Genomic DNA, 10,004 nt, shown 5'->3' with positions numbered 1-10,004 from the left:
TAAATTCTGTGAAGTTGTTTTGTGTAGTTAGTGTTGATTTGTCTAGCTAAATGACGTGGAAATACTCCGGACATGGATCGAGTGGACATTGCCAATAGCTTGGACCAATAGTTTGGATAAGCGTTTGTGCTTGGGTGAGGTGGGTAAGGCCAGTCACTAGTCATGTACCGAGTAAGACCGAGTATTTGGTCTTGGATAAATTATCATATATCGAGTTGACTTGTATGTGCAATTTGGTAAATTGCTTGATTATCTAATCTGGTTATGTAATTGATAGATCCCTATTGATTTATTCTTTGCCTAAACCTTGTTATTCCTATTGTATTGTATACTTCCCGAATTAATTTATTTTTCAGGTGTGGAGCAAATCTAATGGCGATTGGAGTTGAAGCATTCAAAGAATTATTGAGTTGGAGATGTTTGGGCCCTCCACTATATACTGTTTTTTGAAGATTTGTATAAATTATAAATTCTAGACATTTGGGTAAATATTTTGGAGTTAATTTGTATTTTTGAAGTTATTAATTAGTTAGAATTTTAAATTTGAGGTTGTTTGATTTATTAACGGTCCGAAAGTTGGGCGTTACATTTCTATTCAATTTTTTCCATTTAATCAACTTTTGTATAGGGTTTAATTATGATTTATTGATGACATTGGAATGCAGACTTTTACAAATTGTATGATTGTGTATTGAAACAACACCTTAAAATAATAATTTGACAACATTATTACAGCACACAAATTACATTCCACATCACTATTTTATCGGAATTTAAATAAAACGTACTGAATTCTATTTTGTTATTGTCCCAAACTATATCTCCTTCCTCAAAAAAATAATGAAAAAATATTAACATAAACTTGTTATGTTGCCCTTGCTTTTACATTACCAACAATTAAAGTATAATTATAATAATTGATATTTTCTAAAACATATACTATCAGAGAATAATTTTGGATGACAAAAAAAATTTCAAGCGTTATTATTATACCGTAAAAAAAGGGGAATTATTCATTAAAAAATATTATTTTCGAACGAATGGAATATATATTGTTATTAGGGCTGGGCATAAGGTCATCCGACCTGCCCAAACCGCCCTACTCGATCCAAACCGCACGCATGTGGGCGGCTTCGCAAACACATTAGGGTAGGGTGCGATTTGGATTTTATATAAATTTCGGGTTGCGGGCGGGTTGCGGGTTTGAACCGCACCCGCCCAACCCGCCCGCATTAAATTAATTTTTTTTTTCCTCTTTCAAATCTAACCGTCCATCTCTTCTCTCACTCACCTTCTCACTCACCTATACTATAACAAACAAAACAAAAGAAAAAAAACAAAACAAAACAAAAGAAAAAAAAAAACCCTAATAATCTAATCGGCTCCTCCCTCACTCTCTCTCAATCTCATCTCACTGTCTCTCTTTTTCACTCTCTTCTCGTTTCTGCACACACCGATCACTCTCTTTCTCATCTCATCTCATCGCACCGATCATCATCGCACAGTCGATCTACTTCATTCACAGGTGAACTCTCTCTCTCTCAATCTCTGTCTCTCTCTCTCCCGAGCGTTGATTTTTTGTGGATGAACAACAGAACTGATTTTTTTCATCTCTGATTTTTTTCATCTCCGATCTACTTTATAGGTGATCTCGCAGGTGATCTCTGATTTTTTTCATCATCGCACAGCCGATTTTTTTCATCGCACAGCCGATCACTCTCTTTCTCATCTCATCGCACCGATCATCATCGCACAGCCGATCTGCTTCACAGGTGAACTCTCTCTCTCAATCTCTCTCTCTCAATCTCTCTCTCTCTCTCTCTCTCCCGATCGTTGATTTTTTGTGGATGAACAACAGAACTGATTTTTTTCATCTCTGATTTTTTTCATCTCCGATCTACTTCACAGGCTACTTCGTAGGTGATCTCTGATTTTTTTCATCATTGCACAGCTGATTTTTTTCATCGAACAGCTGATCTACTTCACAGGTGATCTCTCATCTCTGATTTTTTGTGGACGAACAGATCTGATTTTTTGTGGACCAAAACAGATCTGATTCTTTTTGTGTGTTGTGGGTTTGTTTTCTGCAAGGCTTTGTTTTTTGTCTGAACACCTTTGAATTCCTATTTCAGCAGCAAAGTGGTTACCTATGTTTTGTTTGTATGTTTTTTAGCTTTATTTCCAGTTATTCCACCTTATAAGTTTCCAAATAAGGTTTATTTGATTTTACTCTTTTTTCTTAATAATTTGTTTTTTTAAGTGAGAAAGGCAATAATAAACATGATGTTTTGATGTTTAATTGCATTTCTAAAATAATTTTTTAATTTTTTATACTTGAACATTGTATTTGATAGTTTCTGTTTCTGTTTCCACTTCAATTTAATTTTGGTGTTATATTTCCCCTTGGTGATATGCATTTCTACTATATTGAGATGCAATATATAGACATTTGTTTATTTTTTCATTTCGTACTAACTATAATTGAAGATTAAAGTTTATATTTTTTTCAATTTGTTTGTGTAGGGTTCATCAACCAAATGCATGGAATTAGAATTGGAATTTGTGAAAGTTGAATTGGATGTGATTCATGAAGATGAAGTTTGATATCTTAGAAGTGTTTTAATTTTATTTCATGGGTTTGTATAGAATGAAGTTTAAGTTTGACAACAATTTTTTTTTTTTTAATTGCGTTTTGGTTTTGGATGAATGTAACTTAATGAATTTTTATTTTATTTTTTTTGCATTTTGGATGAATGTAAGTTAATGAAGAATTAGTCTTCTCTTTTTTTGGGGGGGGGGGGGTTAGGAGTGATGAATATTGAATTTTTAATGTAGGATTTTCTTATTTGGATTATGAATGATGAATGTAGGATATGATGAATGCAAGTTAATGATAGAATGTAGATTTTGAATGATTTGTTTAGGTTACGAATTGAATTTGTTGTGTTTTTTATTTTATAAGTTTTAGCTCATTAATTATTAATGTTGGAGCATTTTAGAAAATATGAGAAAAAATGTCCAAAATAAAGATTGACAAAATGGGAGAAAAAAAAGGTTTAAAAATAATTTTTTGGAAAAAAAGTTCAATCCGCAAACCGCCCGCAACCGCCCGCACACCCGTGAACCCTATCCGCACAAACCGCAAACCGCATTGCGGGCGATTGCGGGTTGATTTTTTCCAAAACCGCATAGATGCGGGCGGGTCCAAACCGAACCGCAAACCGTCCTAAACCGAACCGCGAACACCCTAATTGTTATATATGTTTTCTAGTCAAAGTCCATTTTTGTTCAAAATAAAAAATAAACTTAGAAAGAAAAAAAAAAAAAAAACACCCACAAATTTTTTTTAAAAAAAGGTGAATTATTCATTACAAAATATTTTTGGAAAATGCTATGGATACCAAATAAATTACCAAATTTTCTACCAAACCTCTCACATGGCTATGAGACCCACACATATCGCGTGTGTGTGGGTCTTACATCCATGCGAAAAGTTTAGTAAAAAATTTAATAATTTATTTGGAGTCCCTAATAAAACTCAATATTTTTTTAGGAGGAAGGGAGTATATATTGTCACATATGTTTTGGAGTGAAAGTCCAAAAAGTTCAGAAAAAAAAAAATAATAAAAAAACACAACACAAAAAACGATCGGAAACATGGATATATGTATCTGCCACGTCTGCTAGTATACATGCCTTTTACATTAGTCAACAGTAGTTCTAAATTCAAAAAAACCAAAAAAAAAACCAAAATTTGTAATGGCCATTCGACATGAACTGACGTTTCTTTACACGTCTGGAACGAAAGATCGAATCTCACACATTTCGATTTCCACCAAAGGGCAAAATTGTAAAGTTTCCAACTTTTATATTTTTATATTATTCCTTTACACATCTTTTCACAAAAAGTCAAAAAACGCATCTCAAATATATTGGTATTTTTTAATTCATATTTTAGTTAAAAAGTCAAAAAGTTACTAAATTAGTCTATTCCCAAACGAGGTCTAAATTCGAGCAATATGATAAATTTAAGAACAAATTTGATATTAGAGCATATATAATGCATTATCTAATCTTTTATCAAATTTAGATTTGAGGAAAATGACATTCAATAATTTCATTAAACTTGAATCAAATTAAGTTTTTATCAATTTTTTTATCAGATCAAAGCAAAAACAAGTTTATCAAAAGCTTTAGGGAATAAACTTGGATTTAAATATATATATATATACACGTGATAAAAGTTTTTAAAATGAGATTGGTGAACTCTTGGAATGTGAGTCGGTGTTATGGTGTCAACGAGCCCATGCTAATTGGCTTCGAGATGGGGATCGAAATACTGGTTTTTTCCATGCCAAGGCTTCCCAAAGACACAAGAAGAAGATGATTACGGGCATTGAGGCAACCAATGGATCTTGGGTGGCCGAGCACCACGATATCGAAAGAGAGGCTATGGGTTATTTTCATGACATGTTTACTAGTTCTAGTCCTACTATTTCAGAGGAAGTGCTTAGTTCTATTGATGCGAGGTGACACCTGCGATGAACTTGGAGTTGAGTAAGTTGTTTACGAAGGATAAAGTCCGTCAAGCTTTGTTCCAAATGCATCCTACGAAGTCACCAAGACTGGATGGTAAGCCTGCACTTTTTTATAAAAATTCTGGGGTATTGTTGGGAAGTAGGTGTGTTCTGCAATTTTGGTTATTTTGAATGGTGGTCAAGAATTGCATCATTGAATAGTACTTTCATTTTCCTCATGCCAAAGGTTAAAAATCCGAAAAGGTTTGCCCCATTCCGTCCGATTAGTCTTTGTAATGTGATATACAAAGTTGTGTCTAAGGTTTTGGCAAATTGGTTAAAAGCTCCCTTCGATTATCTCGAAAAATCAGGGTGCTTTTTTTTTGTATAAATTATGCAATTAAATAAAACAAATAGATTCATATTTAATCAGTTAAATTACGGAACATGAAATATGATTAACAGAAATACATATGGAACCAAAATAATGAAAGACAATGAATCAAACGGAAACCTGTGTGGTACCACAGTCTCCTTAAAACAGATTAGCCACATCACCGTGGGTGCTAGAGGTACGTCAACTTCTATCTCCCGAGATACGACAGTTTCGGGATACGACAGTTTAGATCGGCTAACGCAGAAACACCTTCTGTTAACTTTGGCGAACCGACAATAGCAGCACTCTCTCACACAGGAAGAATAAAAATTCTAGAGGAAAACTTTGAACACAAAGGGAGAGCAAACTTTCTGGTGTAGAAGAAAGAAGAAGAAGGTCTCCTTTTATACACATGGAGGGAGAGAGGAAAAGGCTCCTGTAACAAATGCAGGTTTTAATTTTACAAAACTTCCAAGACATAAATTACAAAATTGATGGCTTTAATCCATCATGAATACAAAGGAGTTACCAAGTTTTAATTCTACAACCACCTTTTCCAACACCTCTTTCATGAGGCCAACTTAATGAGTCAATTTCTCATTCAAATCGTAATAGTTTTTGGTTATTCTCTTTGTGGTGTAAAGATCTTGTTACAAAGAATCTAAACTCATTTAATCTCACCTCTACCAATGGTTGAGACCTACTTTAATTTCACATTAAAGTCATCATAAAATTATTTTTCCAACAATCCCCCACATGAATAAAAATTGACCAAATAAAGAAAACGAACAACGTTTACAACAAAGACTCGGAGAGAGAGCACACAGAATAACCTTGCATCAAAAAAGGTACTTGTTGGCCTTAAACCTTTCGTAGTAAAAGTCTATCAGATTAATTAGCTGACTAATGAACGTGATGTCTTAAACTGTCTTGCCGTTTGTGTAAACCGAGACAATAGACTTCACATATGAGTTAGTTTAACCATTGTTCTTGTTCTCACTGGTGTGTCCAATATGGGCCTAAAACACTAGCCTGGTTCAGTGAGTGGTTTTAAAGAATTCAACCTTTACCAATTCTTAAAGAAATGGCTCCACTTCGCACTCACATACGTGACCTATATAAGGTATCTCATTATACCACAGTTGATTAGTCATATCACTTAGGTCATTAAAAGCATTAGCTTAACCTTCCACCTCCACCGGGTATCACTGTACAAAGGAATGGGCAAGACGATTTACCTCTTCAGTGACTCACCCGTTACACGAAATTAGGTTGTCCTTTTAAAAAAAGATCTTGGGATCGCCAGTCAACTAGGTTGGGTTTTCTATTCCGGTAACATTACTAAAGGCCTTAACCTCATTCCTCTTGACGACGTTTCTACTAACTCTCGAGTTAACCCTTTGGTTAGCGAATCCGCAATGTTATCCTTAGACATTACATAGTCTAGAGGGACAACTCCATTAGAGAGTAGTTGTCGTTTAGAATTATGTCTACGACAGATATGTCAAGATTTTCCATCATACATATTACTCTGTGCCCATCCAATCGTCGATTGGCTATCACAATGAATATCGATAGCAGGCATAGGTTTCGACCAACGTGGAATATCCTCAATGAACTAGCGAAACCATTCAGCTTCTTCAGTTTCTTTATCCAAAGTAATAAACTCATATTCTATGGTTGATCTCGATATACACGTTTGCTTGGATGATTTCCAAAACACAGATGCCCCTCTGAGGGTAAACACGTAACCACTAGTGGATTTGGAGTCCTTTATATCAGATATCCAATTAGCGTCATTATACCCTTCTAGTACCACCGGGTATCTGGTATAATGCAGCCCATAATCCCGAGTGTCGCGTAGATAACCTAACACACACATAATGCCCCTCTAATGAGTAGCATTCAGATTACTCGTATACCTACTAAGTCTGCTAACAGAGTAGGCTATATCTGACCTTGTACAACTCATCAGATACATCAAACTTTCAATGACCCGAGAATATTCTAGCTGAGAGACCCTCTCATTATTATTCTTGGTCAAATGTAGACTTACGTCTACCGGTGTCTAAGACACGCTTGTATTTGATTTACCAAATTTCTCAAGTATTTTCTCAACATAGTGAGACTGAGAAAATACAATACCACTAGATGTTTTGGTAATCATAATACCCAGAATTATATCTGCAAGGCCTATATCTTTCATGTCAAACTTAGAGTTTAACAATATCTTGGTAGTTCTAATCATCGCATCATTATTACCAACAATGAGTATGTCATCAACGTATAGACACAAAATGACATAACCTCTATCAGTGTCTTTGACATATACGCATTTGTCACACTCATTGATTTTGAACCCATTTGACAACATAGCATTGTCAAACTTCTCATGCTATTGTTTAGAAGCTTAATTCAAACTGTACAATGATTTGACAAGCTTACAGACTTTCTTATTTTGTCTTGGAGCTAAAAATCCTTAAGTTGCTCTATGTAGATTTCTTTATTCAAATCTCCATTTAAGAAAGCTGTCTTTATATCTATCTGATGTATCTCCAGACCATGTAAAGATGCTATCGCAATCACCATGCAAACGGATGTAATCCTAGTAATAGGTGAATACTTATCAAAGTAATCCAGGCCTTCTCGATGCTTGTATCCTTTGATAACGAGCCTAGCTTTATACTTATCAATTAATCCATCTGTTTTCATCTTTCTTCTAAAGATCTACTTGCTTCCCAAGGCCTAACTGCCTGGGGGTAGATTAACCAACTCCCAAGTATGGTTCTGTAAGACAGAGTCAATCTCACTCTTAATTGCTTCTTTTCACAAAGGACTTTCAGATGAAGTCACATCTTAATGGAAAGTTCAAGGTTCTCCTTCTAACATATAAGTCAAGAAGTCCAGACCAAAGGACTTTGCGATCCTAGCCCTTTTATTCCTTCTTGGCTCATCTACTTCCTTAACTTGATCATTTATGTGATCATTGTCACCTTTAACCTCTTTCATGGAACTCAAAACCTCGTTTTGGATACGACAAGGAAGTGCATTTTCAAAGAAAGATGCATTTCTGGATTCCATGATAGTATTCTTGTGTATATTTGGAATAGTAGACTTAAACACAAGAAATCTATATGCACTTCTATATTGTGCATAACCGTTGAATACAAAGTCAAAAGGTTTTTAGGCTTATCCTAACCCTCTTGGGTTTAGGTATTCCTACCTTTTGCATGACACCCTTACATTTGTAGAATTTATACAAAGGTTTTTGGCCTTTTCCAAAAATTCATACAGGGTCTTTAAACAATTCCTTGTGTCACAATGATTATGAAACTCTCAAAATCATATCATAGTAAATACATTCTCAGAATATCATCAACCGAATTAGGCACCCAAACATATTTGGTCCAACCTATCACTCTGAAGCCAATAGTCTTACTATTAGGAAACACAAATCCAGTGTTCAATAGTCTAATATTCGGAACTTCATAACATGACCAGTAGTCTTATCACTAGGAATCACTAATTTCTCAGCATGTGGTCAATAGACTTTCTACTACTAGGAATCACAGTGTTTTAACCTGTGATCAGTAGTCACTTTATTACTAGGAATCACAACATCCTGACACAATAGACTCTTTCATTACTAGGAATCATCATGTCTTGACATATGATCAGTAGCCTCTCCACTACGAGGAACCATCATGTCTTGACATGCGATCAGTAATCTATTCACTACTAGGAACCACAATCTCATAACTGTGTAGCCAGTGGTCTAACACCTCCTAGGAACCACCAGTTTTCTATCTCTGTGATCAGTGATATTGTACTCACCAGGAGCCACCAATTTAAGAATATATTTGGAATTTAAAAATTCAAAAATATATTCACCCACCCTAACGGATTGTCTCATCTTTGCTTTCAAACAAAGTCACATAGCAATCATATATGTTATAATTGACACAAGGATAACATACTAATCGCCTCTGATTAATTCAAAGATATTATCACGCAATCTTATGATTTGCTTTAATCACACCTAATTTCTCTAGATTTTCCTTTAAGAACCACACATGGCTTAAGGTTGGCAGGTGGAACAACATTTCTATTGTCACCTCTTGAAGCCATTTTTGAAAAATCACAATAAAATTTCACTATTCTGTTTTTCCATACACTAAACTTAACACTAGAAAATCCAAAGTTTGAAATTTAATTCAAAACTAATCTCACCACTTACCTTAGAATCGAACATGGTCAGGAAAGTTTCCAAGAAGACTGAGGGGGTCACACTGGTCTCACTTAAAACCCAGTTAACCTTAGACAAAACTTTCAAAAGCATATTGACTCCTAGTCCATGGGAAACAAATTTATAATTAAGTTTTCCAAGGGATAAACCAGGTTAAAACAAACCAATTCCCACGCAAATAAAATTTGGTACCAAAATTACACCACTCATAAAAGTTAACCAGTACTTCCGAAACTAAGCTCATTATTTCTGAATAAAATCAGAAATATTTTAGCTAATGCTAAAATTTGGTTTCTTTTCTCAAAACCAAAATACTTTGGAAATAATCAGATTATAACCAAAGATTTTCTCCAAACTTGGTCTTTGGGAATAAAATGATTAAACCCAAAGACTTCCTCAAACCCCAAAGGTTTGAAACAAAATCCGTCTTAGTTGTCATTTCTGAACAAATAAGAAATACTTGTTAGCCAAGGCTAAACACTTTGGTTTCTATTACAGAAAACCAAACCAAGTTCCAAACTTACAAGCAATTTCAAAATTGCTAACCAAATTATAAAAAATGTAAAAAATTGCTACAACAATGATCAAGCAAATAAAATTCTTCTAACAATACAAGCAAATAAAACTTACTTTTATACTTAGGTAATTAACCACTACTAAACAAAAGCAAAAATTGCTTCAAATCATAAGAAATGAAACCAATCCAACAGAGGATTCTATTTAGTCCAAAAAATCCTTTCTATGCTTAGGCATTTTTGTTCAACAAAAAAGGTTAGTAGTTCAAAAATTTGTCCAATTCCAAATTCTATTCATTTGGCTTTGTATATGTTTTCCTATCCTCTTTCGCATAGGTATTCCTGTAAAG

The 10,004-nt window shown here is 34.4% G+C and overlaps 1 long non-coding RNA gene across 1 annotated transcript; it reads left to right on the top strand.

The window, feature by feature from the left end:
- Positions 1-1,404: 1,404 nt before the first annotated feature.
- Positions 1,405-2,729, top strand: LOC145814935 (uncharacterized). The gene is made up of 3 exons (XR_014358152.1): positions 1,405-1,525; positions 1,646-1,772; positions 2,524-2,729. It is a non-coding gene; the product is annotated as an uncharacterized LOC145814935 (long non-coding RNA).
- Positions 2,730-10,004: the final 7,275 nt, after the last annotated feature.

Source organism: Camellia sinensis, unplaced genomic scaffold (genome assembly GCF_055761805.1).
Source record: "Camellia sinensis isolate YWXY unplaced genomic scaffold, ASM5576180v1 Unanchor14, whole genome shotgun sequence".
Lineage (NCBI taxonomy): Eukaryota > Viridiplantae > Streptophyta > Magnoliopsida > Ericales > Theaceae > Camellia > Camellia sinensis.
This window is presented reverse-complemented; position numbering and strand designations above follow the sequence as displayed.